The sequence below is a fragment of the Elgaria multicarinata genome, chromosome 13, assembly GCF_023053635.1.
Source record: "Elgaria multicarinata webbii isolate HBS135686 ecotype San Diego chromosome 13, rElgMul1.1.pri, whole genome shotgun sequence".
NCBI lineage: Eukaryota > Metazoa > Chordata > Lepidosauria > Squamata > Anguidae > Elgaria > Elgaria multicarinata.
The window spans coordinates 17,350,353-17,364,717 of record NC_086183.1 but is presented as its reverse complement, the minus strand read 5'-3'; positions in this window follow the sequence as shown (position 1 = coordinate 17,364,717).

Sequence of the window (14,365 nt, the reverse complement as noted above, 5' to 3'; positions counted from 1 at the left end):
CCCATGTAGAGCGCATTACAGAAGTCAAGCCTCGAAGTTACCAGTGCGTGCACTACCGTCTTTAGGTCTTCCAACTCTAGGAATCACTGTATGTAGTGATCAGGTGTGCTTCCAGGCAGAGGCTGCGTTCGGACAACACGATAATCAATGGTGGGGTCATAATCAACTCAAGAGTTGTTTATCTAGGGGTACTCCCTACAACAGTGATAACTGGGTTGACTATTATTATTATTATTATTATTATTATTATTATTATTATTATTATTATTTACATTTATATACCACTCCATAGCCAAAGCTCTCTGGCAAGTTTACAAAAGTTAAAAACAGTGAACATTAAAAACAAATATACAAAATTTTAAACCATAAAAAGCATAAAATACAAACAAAAACAGACAATCTGTTAAAAACTATTCTGGTGTCAGTTAAAAAACTCAGCATATGCTATTAAATGCTGTTTAATGCCTGGGAGAAGAGAAAAGTCTTGACCTGGCACCGAAATGATAACAATGTTGGCGCCAGGCAAGCCTCATTGAGGAGATCATTCCATAATTAAGGGGCCACCACTGAAAAGGCCCTCTCCCTTGTTGCCATCCTCTGAGCTTCCCTCGGAATTATGCAATCCAAAGCTACAAGCATCATGGTATCAGAGGTATGTGGGGGGCAGGGGGATCCTTTGATCAAAATTCAAGATTTTGTATGAAAAAGCAACAAGACTTGCTGGTCATAAGGTGGGGTGGGGGGAATCCAAAATCCAATAAAGGTATTGCCCTAAAAAAAACACCCCCAAAATGTGCCAGTTTCTATGATAGTGTCAGATAAGAAGAGTCAAGGAAGAACACAAAGGGAGGTGGGAGGAAGCAAGGATTTTAAACTTTCATGTCAAAAGTTAAGAGGGGTAACCACATCGGGTTACAACCCTACGTTCATTGAAGATACTTGTTTTTGAATAAACATGCAGATTGTGCTGTAAGTCTGTTAGTGTAGAATTCGAAAAGAATCTTGTGATATCTTAAAGCGGAATAGATTTATTGTAGCATGAGCTTTCCGGGGCTGTAGCTCAGTGGTAGAGCACATGTTTTACATGCTAAAGGTGTCATGTTCAATCCCCAGCATCTCCAGGTAGGGCTGGAAAAAATTCCTACCTGAAATCCTGGAGAGCTGCTGTCAGGAAGTGTTGACAACCAAGAGCTAGATGGGCCAATGGTCTGACTCCCTTGGCAAGCAGCTTCCTATGTTCCTATAACTTGATCCCACTTCAAGAGATACATGTGGTGGGTTCTAGCCCATGAAAGATAATGCTACAATAAATCTGCCAGTTCATAAAGGGCCACAAAACTAGTTGTGTGTCCATCCATCCCCCTGCCCCCCCAATTCATACATGAGACACTGGAGAGTTTCTTAAAAAAACCAAACCTTTATTTTTTATTGTTCTTCTGAAAGGGTTGTATACAAAGTTAATTATGGTGACCATATGAAAAGGAGGACAGGGCTTCTGTATCTTTTACAGTTGTATTGAAAAGGGAATTTCAGCAGGTGTCATTTATATATATATGGGGAATCTGGGGAAATTTCCTCTTCGTCACAGCAATTAAAGCTGCAGGTGCCCTGCCCTCTTTTAAATCTGGTCACTCTAGTATAGCTCCTGCAGCTTTAACTGTTGTGATGAAGAGGAAATTTCACCAGATTCTCCATATATACAAATGACACCTGCTGAAATTCCATTTTCTATGCAACTGTTAAAGATACAGGAACCCTGTCCTCCTTTTTATATGGTCAACCTAAAGTTAGTCCTATGTAGAGTCACAACTAACTTAAGTCCAATTCATTTCAATGGGTTTGGGTTTATTCTATGTAGGACTAACATTGGATACTACCCATTAACAATTTCACAGCCAGGCCTGGTGCCAGGTTTTGGGCAGGAGGCCTTGGCAAGCTTCCCTCTGGGGGCTCTGCAACGGTACCTTCCCCTCGCTTTGGTCAGTGGTGCCAAGCAGAGTTCTGTTCCCACAGTCTTTACCCAAGGATGTTGTGCTGGGTCTGTATAGAACTCTGTGTATAACTTCTGCTGGATGCTGATAATAATGTATTTTCTGATCCATCACCAATACAGACTGCTCACTTGAGGGAATGGTATTAAAGGCAAAACTGAAGTACTTTGGCCACTTAATGAGAAGACAGGATACCCTGAAGAAGAGGCTGATGCTAGGGAAAGTGGAAGGCAAAAGGAAGAGGGGCCGACCAAGGGGCAAGATGGAGGGATGATATTCTGGAGGTGACAGACTTGACCTTGGGGGAGCTAGGGGTGGCGACAGCCGACAGAAAGCTCTGGCGTGGGCTGGTCCAGGAAGTCACGAAGAGTCGGAAGCGACTGAACGAATAAACAACAACAACATCAAACTGCAATTAAAAAACAACAACACTAAAATCTTTTGTAAACCGCACAGAGAGCTTTGGTTATGGGGTGGCATAGAATGTAATAAGAATACAAAATCAAAGCCACAGAACCAGCAGGTAAAACAGGTAAATCTCAAATACTGCTAGCAGTACAGCATGCAGTAAAGGATGGACTTCACCTAGTGCCTAAAAGATAACAAAGATGATGCTGGGAGTTGTCAGTCAGTCAGGTTTATTGCTTTTGGACAATGTCCTTTGCATAGAGCAAACAACAACAACAACACAATCACCAGCAAATACAGAAAGACAAAGAATTTACAGAAGTTAAACATAATGCATATGGACATGATGCATATAGCACATGATATACAAAACTTAAAAGTATAAAATAGTGTGTCATAGGTGATCAGTAAGTGATATGATGTAAATCAGATATGGTCAAATGAAATCATCTCCTTTACAATTGATGGCTATCTCTGCTATATATTTCTTTCTGATCTTTTCGGCAGCTGTGGCAAACAGAGCTACACGCCAAGTCATATATTTATTTATCCATATGCACTAGGAGGTAAAAAATCACTTCCAGTGGGCTCTGACAAGAACAGTTTTCAAGTATGGGTGTCACAAATCGTTCCCTTGGTCATTGTATAGTGGTCAGTGCAAATTATAATGGACACAGTCCTTGGGCTCAGGGCGACCACAAATACAAGTATGCTCATTTATTGGGATGCCCCTGATGCTGAGAGTTGTATATCTTTCTTTCTGTCTAAACGTGCATAGGATTGCGGCCTTATAAGTCTTTCAATGTTCTCCAGGGACAATGGGGAGAGAGAGAGAAGCAGAAGGCCATGAAAAGATAGATTTTTGAGAGATGCCATGTTTCTCGCCTGCCCAAGGGCCTCTACTTCCCTGGCTCGGCTTCGTCCATTTTCTTCTGCTGCCCCTTACGCCTGGAACGCTCTTCCAGAACATTTGAGAACTACAAGTTCAATCGCAGCTTTTAAAGCTCAACTAAAAACTTTTCTTTTTCCTAAAGCTTTTAAAACTTGATGTTGTGCGGACTTTATACTGTTGGTTTTACCCTACCCTGTGCCTGCTTACCCTACCCTGTGCCTGTTGGCATTCTCTTCCCCTCCTTATTGTTTTACTATGATCTTATTAGATTGTAAGCCTATGCGGCAGGGCCTTGCTATTTACTGTTTCACTCTGTACAGCACCATGTACATTGATGGTGCTATATAAATAATAATAATAATAATAATAATAATAATAATAATAATAATAATAATAATAATAGATCCCAACACAGAGAGGGAAAGCAGGCAAGGAGCTTCCCTTCGACGTCTCTCTCTCTAGAAAAATTAAAAGTTGTGTAAGGGCGCGATCCTATGCAAGTTGAGACAGGGGGGGAAAGACCTACAACTCCCAGCATTCCCAGCTTTGCTGGGAGTTGTAGGGCTTCATTTTCTATCTCAACATATTATTTATTACATTTAAATACCATCCCATCGCCGAAGCTCTCTGGGCGGTTTGCAAAAGATCGCGCCCTTAAATAAATAAAAATAAAACCGACGAAGCGAGCGAGGCCGAGTCTATGAAAGCTTCCGCTGAGGTAGCACTTGCATTCCTAGCCGTGCTTTCCTCAGAAGGAAAGGCCTTCTGACTTCAGCGAGCAGGGAGGGCGGCTTAGTCCCAGGTTAAGCGCTTCTCGGACAGCCGCCGAAAATCTGTCAGGCTTCAATGTGCCACAAGACTCTTTGACTCCCTTCTGTTCCGTGTGGTGTTTTGTGTGTGTGTGGTAACTTGTAGGGAAATAAAAAAAGTCCCCTCACAATTTCAGCCGCGCCCGCCAAAACACCCCCATTCTCTCCCCACCCCACCCCAATACATTATTCCCTTCAGGACCCCGCCAATACGCGCGTGCCCGCGCGCACGCGCTGCCCTCGGGCTCGCGCCCCTCCTCCCTCCTCCGGCCTCATCCCTTCGGTTCCCTCAGAAGCCGGCCGGAACGGCCCGCGCCCCAGTTATTCCGCGCATGCGCCTTGGCCGTTCCGAACACCGCTCGTTAAGAGAGAGAAAAAAAAATTGTTGTGGGAGAGTTTAAAGGAGAAGAACCAAGCGACGGGTGAGTAGAAAGAGTGTGTGGGGTGAAGTGGGGTGGGGGAGAGAGAGAAAGGGAAGTGTAGGAGCGCTCTCCTTCCCTCCCCCCCCCTATTTTCTTGTACTTTAACCAGTTTGAATTCAGTTTATATAGGATGGAGTGGGGAGAGGGGGGGGAGAAGATGTCCCCCTCCCTCTAAATATTCTCGTTCTCCCTTTGCACACACCATTAGGCTGCGCTTCCTCCCGCCATTTTGTGACAGGGGTGAGGAGGAAGGACCGGGGGGGGGTGTCTCATAAAGTGCGTTTCCACCCCCCACCCCCATGCGGGGTGAGTCGGTACGAAGACAAGTAACTAAGCAAGCAGGCTCTAGTCTCTCTTCTTCCTTCATTGGGACTCGGAGAACGCCCCTTCTCTGGCCTTTGCGCCCCCGAAGTTCTGCTGGGGAAGTTTGAGGAAGATAATAAGTTCTTTTTTCTCCCCCCCATAACGCAGTATGCCCATCTCCCATCCTACACATGTATGGGGTGGGGTTGTGTTTCCCTGCCTTGCTCCACCATTCCAGTTATAAACCCAAACCCAAATTGTGCTGTTGCACTCATGCTGCTTCTGGGATTCCCGTGGGTAGCTGGGAAAGGCCGGATTTCTTGTTTGCAAGTGAGCAAATAAGAACTGGTGAACTGTACTGATGGCCACCAATTTTGGATGGCTTAAAGGAATTCATGGAGGAGAAGGCTACCAATGGCTACCAGTCCTGGTGACTGTGTGCTGCCCCTAGTATCAGAGGCAGTATGCCTGTCTACACCAGTTGCTGGAAACATGGGCATCGGGATGTTGTTGCACTGGTGTCCTGCTTGTGGGCTTCCCATGGGCAGCTTACTGTGTGAATAGAATGCTGGACAGGGTGAACCCTTGGTCTGGTCCAGCATGGGCTCTTCTTAGGTACTCATGTTTCAAATTCCAGAGGGGTAGCCGTGTTAGTCTGCATCAGCAAGAGCAAAAGGGAGAAAAAGCCCGGTGACATGTTAAAGCCTGTTGTTGGACTCTGACTCCCATGAACCCCAGCCAGCATTTCCAGGGGTGAGGGATGATGGGAGTTGGAGTCCAATGGCAACTGGAGAGCCACAGGTCCCCCACCCTTTGCATTAAAGACTAACACAAACCTGGGAGTAAGCCTCATTGAAAACAGTGGGAAATGCAACTGAGTAAACATTTATAGGATTGCATTGTTAAGCTGCAGTCCTATACACACTTGATCAGGATATTAATCCATCTGGCTCACTGCTGTCTACTCTGACTGGCAGCAGCTCTTCAGAGTCTTTGGCAGAGGTCTTTGCAATCACCTGCTATTTGACCCTTTTCGTTAGAGATGCTGGAAATTGAAACCTGGGACCCTCTTCATGCAAAACCTGTGCTCTATCACTGAGTGATGGTGTCTTCTGTTTCGTGTGCGTGTAAAATGTATATTTGGGGTGTGGGGGAGAGATGTAAACAGTGGACCCAAAACGTAGAACATATTTCTGTACAGTACTCAAACATATACATATCAGAGGCCGTACCTCTTGCATTTCATGGTTCCAGTGTCCTTTTTTCTCTACATTCATATCATTCCCTCTGTTGCTGATGCATAGCAAAATGGCATCACCCATGCACAAGAGGGAGGTATCAACATACTTAGCTGAGCCCTGATGAGGGAGAAGTACAAAAAAACCCTCCTGGGGATTCTCCTTCCAAGGAGTCCCCTCCCCAAAGATATAACAAACTGCATGCTTACAGCACATGCATAACTCGCCCTGACCGCTGACATTAAAAAAAACATTTGCACGATGGTTCACACAGCAGTCTTCCAAAAAGATTCCTGCCTAAGTGTGATGTGATGTAGAGAAGGCTGCAACAGAGGAGTCTTAGGCCAATCCACATCTTCAAAGGCATCCCTTAGGAGGTAAAAGATTTCAGGAATTTTGCAGCCAGGGGAGGGGGGAAGTGTTCTATTCCTTTTTTTGAGTGGTGATTTTTTGTTGTTGTTGCAAGGCAAACACAAACATATACATATATCTGCCATGTGAAAATAATGATACATTTAATAGAGTGGGTTCTGGTTCACAAAAGGTTGTGCCATAATAAATCTGTTGGCCTTTAAAGTACCGCAAGACTAACTTCTTTAGGTTTTTAAAAGGTTTATGTTTCTTCCTCTTCTCATGTGTTATTTGTGAGCTTGGATTTCCTTCTTCTAAGGAAAATACACTTGTTGGGATGTCTCCTTATTAAAGACTAAGAGCTTGTAGTACAGGGGTACAAACTAGAATAATTCCTGGGGGCAGTTAAATGTTTCTATGAAGTTAAAAAGACTGTAGCATTGCATTGGTATAGGGAAGGGCTGTGGCTCAGTGGTAGAGCACATGCTTTGCATAGAGACGGTCCCATGTTCAATCCCTAGCATCTCCAGATAGGGTTGGAAAAATTCCTGCCTGAAACCCTGGCAGTTTGTGTCAACAATACTGGGCTAGATGGACCAATGGTCAGAACTCAGTACATGGCAGCTCCGTTCCTATCAAACTGCTTTAAGCCATTTTTCTCATTGTTTTCACACAATGTTTTCTATTTTCTCTCTGTGCCTTGTAGCATACACTATTCTGTTTCTGTATTTCTGTTAACCTTCCCTCTACTCACCCGATAGAACTTGCATGTGCGCTCTGACTCTCTCCATAGAGCACAATCTCCTTTCTCTGGATACCCATTTCTGTTCCCCGTCTCTCTTTTTCCTTTTAGCCATCTCATTCTGCACAGTCCCTTTCTCTCTCTCTGCACCACCACCAAACTCTCTGCACCCTTTCTCTCAATGATGCCGCCTCTAATTCCCCCCCCCGTCTCTTTGCCTCAGTGCATCCCACCTTACTCCTCTCTCATGCTTGCCACAAATTGTACACTTATTATTATTATTATTATTTATTTATATAGAACCATCAATGTACATGGTGTACAGGGAGCTGCAGCCAGTGCTGACTCTTTGACAATGATACTAATTTGAAACAAGAGTTTCCAAACATGGACCTATATCATTCACATATTGTTTTAAATTTTAGATGTACACTTAAAACATTTTAGGTATAGACTTAAAAATATAATGTGTGAGTTCTCCTTGAAGGAGTCTCAGACTTAGGTGGGCTGTGCATCCTAGGTGGGTAGCTACAGCAGGCTGTTCCAACTCCACAGTGCACCCCTGAATCTCAGGAGAGGAACAACAACACAGAACATAATATATGCATTCTTTCATCCCCACCTCCTTTGTTGACAGGCCAGATATTCCCACAAAGAGGTGGGAGTAAGGTGTTTGGAATTCCCTTGTGGGCTACAGATACACAGGGAGGGGGGTACAATGGTTATGTTGTATAAAAAGAGTGGAAAACAGGTCTCAAAACTGGTAAATAGAGTGAAGGTTAATTGAGCAGTAGAGGTTTGGAATGAAAACCCAAAAGCCATGGGTTCAGATATGGTACTGATGGTCATAGACAAGCCATTATCTCTCAGTCTCAGCCCCTTTCCTGTTATATGAATACAAGAAGAATTGTGTACCTCACAGGATTATTGTAAAACTTACAGTGGTAATGTATACATAGTACTTGCGGAGGTTGAGATGTGGTATGTATTATTGCTTTATTAAGTAGCCTATCAAAGGCATTGGCTTGGCTGTATTATCGACTTTGGTGGAAGACACTGGCCTTTCTCTGCCTAAATCATTCTAGTCCCTGTGCTAGTTAATATATAGCTGGATAAAAAGGTTAATTGCACTTTTACACTCCCTAAATATACATTTAAAAATGAATTACTCTGAAGCAATAGATAATGTCGAACAGAGTTATTAACAATTATGCAGCTATACATTTTCAGTTGAAATCATACTGTACCTCTGAAGGCTTTTTGTTCTATATGCTGGAATTATTGCTGCCTCAAAATCACTGGCCACAAGCTTAGAGTTAAGTAGTGTGAAATCAAACTCTTGATTTCAATGGGAGTTAATGTTCATAAGTGTAGTTTGGAAGTACAAACAAGCCAAAATGAAGCTAAGCAAATAATGGTTTAGCAGTATGCCTGAACCAGGTCACTGGGTTTATATCTAGTTGGCAAGAATAGTATGGGTAAACTTTGTGCATGTCAGCCACATGATATTCTGTGAGGGTTGTACTATTGGAAATAATTTCCCATTTCTGTATGGTTTGCCCACCTATACAGTTGTTCTTGAGGCTTTATAACTATAGTCTAAAAATATTTGTTGTGTTATCAGTAAATTAATTCTGAGAAGAATGTAGTAACAGAACGTTCATACTTGTCAAAAACTGAAGGATTAAAATATTGGTGTGTATACTTGCTGAAGAACTGAGGCTGTAATCCATTTCACATTTACCTGGGAGCAGGTCTCATTGAACTCAGACATGCTTCTGAGTAGATGTGCATAGGATTCCACAATAAGTCATTGGTCCTATGTACATTTATTTACAGAGTAAGCCCCATTGAACCTGGTAGGTCTTATTTCCAAGTAAACATGCATAGGTTTGGGCTGAAAGAGAGGTGAGCTTTTGTGTCCAGTTTCTAATGTAACATTTAACTGCTCTTATTCTTCAATTTATAAATAAGCAAAAGTGGTAAAGTATTCAGTGGTGCAAATTGTCAGTGGATACTGGATGTCAGTTACACAGAAGAGATGCTTCCTGTTAGGGTCTCATTGTCATTTTTTTCCTTGCAATCTTTTTTTCCCCTCAGAGATTTTAAATACTGATGGCTGCTTCTGATTATGTGTCAAGAGAGCATGTGGAAGCTAGTGAGACAGTTCTTACAAGATAACTACAAGTATAACTCAAAATGAAAGGGCATGTGGGTCAAGTAACAGTCATTATCACTATGGGAGAGTTACTTACTCCACAGAGATAATTGAGTTTGTCCCTTAGGTTGTAAAGGAAGGAAAGGAAAGGAACCTCTCGTGCAAGCACTGAGTCATTACTGACTCTTGGAGGGACGCCAGCTTTCGCTGACGTTTTCTTGGCAGGCCTTATAGCGGGGTGGTTTGCCGTTGCCTTCCCCGGCCGTTATTACCTTTCCCCCAGCTAGCTGGGTACTCATTTTACCGACCTCGGGAGGATGGAAGGCTGAGTCGACCCGAGCCGGCTGCCTGAAACCAGCTTCCGCTGGGATCGAACTCAGGCTCAAAATGAAAGGGCATGTGTGTCAAGTAACAGTCATTATCACTATGGGAGAGTTACTTACTCCACAGAGATAATTGAGTTTGTCTCTTAGATTGTAAAGAATCAACATAAATTCTGACATCGCTGAATGGAGTAGTCCCACATTCTGCAAGTATTTCCCGCTAAAATATAACTCTCCATGAATCAAGGTGGCAAAACTGGTTTCTGCACTTGAAGCTTCAAGGGATTCCAGTATACATTCTTGTCAAGCCGCAGATTGCTTTTCATTTGCTCTGATTAGCATGAATCTCTATTACTTTATGAATGATATTTTCTTGCCACAGCAAGCTGCGATGTTAATTTTAATGAATGGTAATGTACAGGAGAGTGCATTACCGTCTGTTGCTCTCATGAACAATACACATCTTGCTCCTTTAAACATGTCCTCATCCTCTTTCACAGCTTTACATTAAGGCTACTATAATATCTGGGCATTTTATTCACTTCTCTATGATGAGATAAGGAAATAGTCAGGACTGCTGTGTGAGAAGCAGGCTGATGGTTCAGTATGCTCAAGCAAGGCTTTCAGGCAGTCTGAAGTAGCTCAGCCTACAATGAATAAGATATTGCTCAGATTGAAGAGCTAGACCAAAGTCAATAACTATATAGGTTCATATAGGATCTTATTGGCTGTCCAAGTTAGCTAATCCTGGTGGGCTAAAGGCTGCAGTACACCTGAGGAACATCTCTAGCGGTGGTGCCACAGAGCAACAGAAAGCAGGCCAGAGGTTCCCTCAGCTTGTAAGCTGTCCTGGTGGCCCAAGGAGTAAGGTGTTTGACCCCTGCTACTAGAGCCCTGATTTGAGATTCCTGTTACTTTACAATGAATATAACATGGGCTTTCAGTCTTTTGGCAGACCAGACTTTTTGTCTTTCTTAGATATGCCTTAGACATAGCTTAGTACATGCATCAGTAGAAAAGTTTCCTCTACAGCAGTGTATAGCATATACTTGCACTATTTAGATTGGCCAACGAAGCCTGCATGGCCTTTTTTGCCGCCCCCATTGCCCCCTCTTGCTGTTGACATTGCGGGAATAAAAGGGGGCGATTTTGCCTGAAAACAAAGTGTGCAGGGAACATGTGTGTCTTGTTTGGAAGAAGAATTGCACCCCTGTAAGCTTCCCATGAACAAGATTCTGCTTCTGAACAAGTCATGCCTTGTTATCAAGCAAAATTGCTGCTTTTTTGACAATGTGTTGGCAAATCTGGCAGTAGTGGGAAGCAGGGGTGTGACCCCTGGTGGGTTCCAGGGGGGGAATCATTCTCCTCCCCCCTCCCAACCTCAGGAAGTTGCCCACTCCTTGTCTAGAGCCTTCTCTGGCTGCACTCACTTTGTGGAATGCTTTGCCAACAGAGTTTTGCCAGCTCCTGTCTGACAATATGCTGGGTTTTTCGGCAATATGTAAAAAAGTAGTTGCTTAAGAAGGCCCTTTGGAGTTTTTAGCCCTTATGGTTAACAACTATTAAAGCAGACTTGTTGTTTATTAATTTCAGTTTTTAAAGATTGTTTTAAAAATTGGTGATTTTGGTTGTTCAACACTTTGAGTTCCCTCTCAAGGAAAAAGGTGGAATATAAGCTTTTAAAATAAAATAAATAAAGTATATTCACCATTTTTGCACCTAATAGAATCTGGTATTAGAGTATAAAGCTGCAGTATATCAAAGATTCAAGCTAAAAGCAGAGCATTTTATGAAGCAGTTTTGCACATTTCGTTTGCAGAGAAGTTAATCATACCTAGATTTAAGTGTAGAACTAGCTGACCTATTTGACAAATGAGTTCACAGTGCGAAAACTGAGTCCAAAGAAGGCATCAGAGACCTGATGATCCTAGATCAGTTTTTATTTCACCAGAACTCAGGCTTATGGTCAGAGACCGTGACCCTAAAACAGTTCTCGAAGCAGCAGAAATAGCATACCAGTTAGCCATCAACATCTTCTACAACTTAAAGCTTTCAGACCCAGGGGTAGAGCAAAGATCTTGGAGCATTTGTTTAAATGTATAGAAGTTTTAATCTCAGGATAAAAGGCAACAGTGTTCTTATAACAGAAGCTTATAATTATATCTTTAACGCACTGAAGATATATTGATAGATCAGTTTGTGGAAATAATGAGAAAATACGGTGTTCAGCTCTGTATTTACCATTGCTATAATGTGAGATCAAGAATAGCCCAATGCTATGCCAGAGTTTTTGCACCTTATTGCTTTTGATGGATTTAGGCATGCCCAATTCATCAATCTTAAGTTCTTATCTGATAAAAAGAGAAAATCGTGTTACTAATTTGCTCCCATATTAAGCTCTGTCTGTTTCTGAAGTAGCTTAATAAATAATTATTTAGGTTTTGGAAGATTTTGGGGTCACTTCTGATGAAGTAGCTGAAAAATTCCAGTATCTAGCAAAGAAATTTCAGCATTTAAAAGATGTTAGTATTAAAAGTCAAATATCCATGGCAATGCATACGAGTCTTGTGTATTTACAGGCAAAAGTACTGGGTTAGTTCCAAAATAATAGACTTACAACTTCGCAACACTGCAATAAGTATTAACGGAATGTTCCTCCTATAGGAAACTATGAGCATGTCTTCACCATGCCTTATCCCGGGGATTGTCCTGGGATCATCCCTGTGCGTCCACATGACATACAGGGGATCCTGGGGACAGGGAGGGATGATCCCTTCATTTCTCCGGGATAACTGGGATGGCTTTTAGCTTGATTTTTCCTGCGGTCTTGGGATTGTCCCGAGACCACAGGAGGTGTGGGCAGCTGTCCTGGTTTCGTCCCGGCTCTTTGCAGGGAGGTGGGACCCGGGCACAGGGCACGTAGCTCTTCAGGCACTCCATGCCCATTGGGGGTGGGGGGAGGGGAGCAGGGGTGTTTTTTTAAAAAACAACAACAACAACAACAACTTGCATTTGATTTGGAGCACACGCACATGCAGTCATCATCTGTTTAAAAAAAAATTAAATGGTGGGCACAACATCCCTCATTCCTTCCGGGATGTCGCACGCGCGTCTGTCCAAAGGGGAGGATGTTCTGCTCGTGAGATCCTCCCCACTGCCTCCCAGAATGTCAGGAGTTATAGACATGCCCTATGTCTATACACACATTCACATTTTGGTCCTAGAATTTGTAAACTGTGCTCCAATTCCATCCAGACCATTGCCTCTTTTTTTTTTTTTTTTTGCTCTATCTAACTGCTGATCAACTGCCATGGAATCTTCTGGCTCCTTCCTCTCCTCCTATCAGTTTACCCTATCTAGTGTTTACTGAAGCATCCTTATAATACAGGTTGATGATCTAATTATTTCTCTTTCATCTATGGTTTTTGCCTATGTTAAAGTATTAATGTTTTGGTGGGAGATAGCAGGTTTATGGAGGTGTTTTAATAAATTTAGCCCTTTTGGTGTTTGCAGTTTTCACCAAAGCCCTTATATAAATATCTATTTGTGACAGTTACTTCAAATACATTTTTTTCATAAAAAAGCAAAGGCCTCTGTTATAACTGCTGTTATAATTAAGCTATGCAAGGGAATTGAAATAGATGCAACCACCTATCACCATCAACTGGCCATTCTATATATTTACATTTTATCCTGCAGTTGTCTGAGCCGAAATGATTGTGACTAGAGGGAAACAATAATTGTGTGTAGCCTTTTTAGTGGAGGATTACTTGATTCTTTCCAAGTACCACTGATTAAATTTCCATATTGTATATGGCTAGGCTACTAACTCAGAGATGATTCTCACCATTGCATTTGTCATGGTAGTTGTGTATGGTCCAGTATAGAACCCTGACTAAAGACACTATAATTAGATCCTTTGAACTTAGACAAATACTGTGCAATCTCAAACCTCCCCTTTCTTTGTAGCCTCTCAGCTCCAGTTAGTTTTGGAGGAAACTGAGATCCATTCTAGTCTAGGTTCTGACCTAGGGTTTAGGACAGAAACTGCCTTGGTAACCCACTTGATGACTCGTGCCAAAGACTTCTGGAGGCAGAACTATTAGCAAATTAAGTATTTTTTAGATGTGTCTTTTTTCCGCAAAACGTGAAAAATGTGTTCCCTGACATTTTTTTTACCACCGATTCTCCCATTTCAGGAAAGTGGAGGCTATGATGGATGGGAAAAAGTGTGACTTGAATAGCATAAAAAATGAGTTTATGCAGTTGTTGAAAAGGCAGGTTATTAATTTCAGATAGCAAGTTCAAACAGACAGTCTGCTCCTTGATAAGTAACCCTACTGAGGCATTAGTGAAGAAAGCATGTTGTTTATAGGCATGGTAGACATGCACAGTGTCTACAAAGGAAATTTTATTTGTGGTTTGAGGCAAGTTAATCTCAGATAGAGGGGGCAGCTGGCTGAGGATGCCTGTTACTTGTGTTTGGGGCAAAACAATTTAAACCCTGGCTCTGTGGAAAGGAAGAGTGCAAAGGAAAGAGAATGGAAATAAGATTAAGGTGATTTTCTGAAGCCTAGTAGAGTGTAATTCATGCATAGAACTTGGTGTATTTTATAGATTAAAAAGGGGAATATAGACCAAATCCCATTAAAAATGTCTTTATCTTTCAAAGAGCAGGTTGTTGTCTCTAAAGAACAGCCATTCTATCACAATATTCTTTTAAAGAAA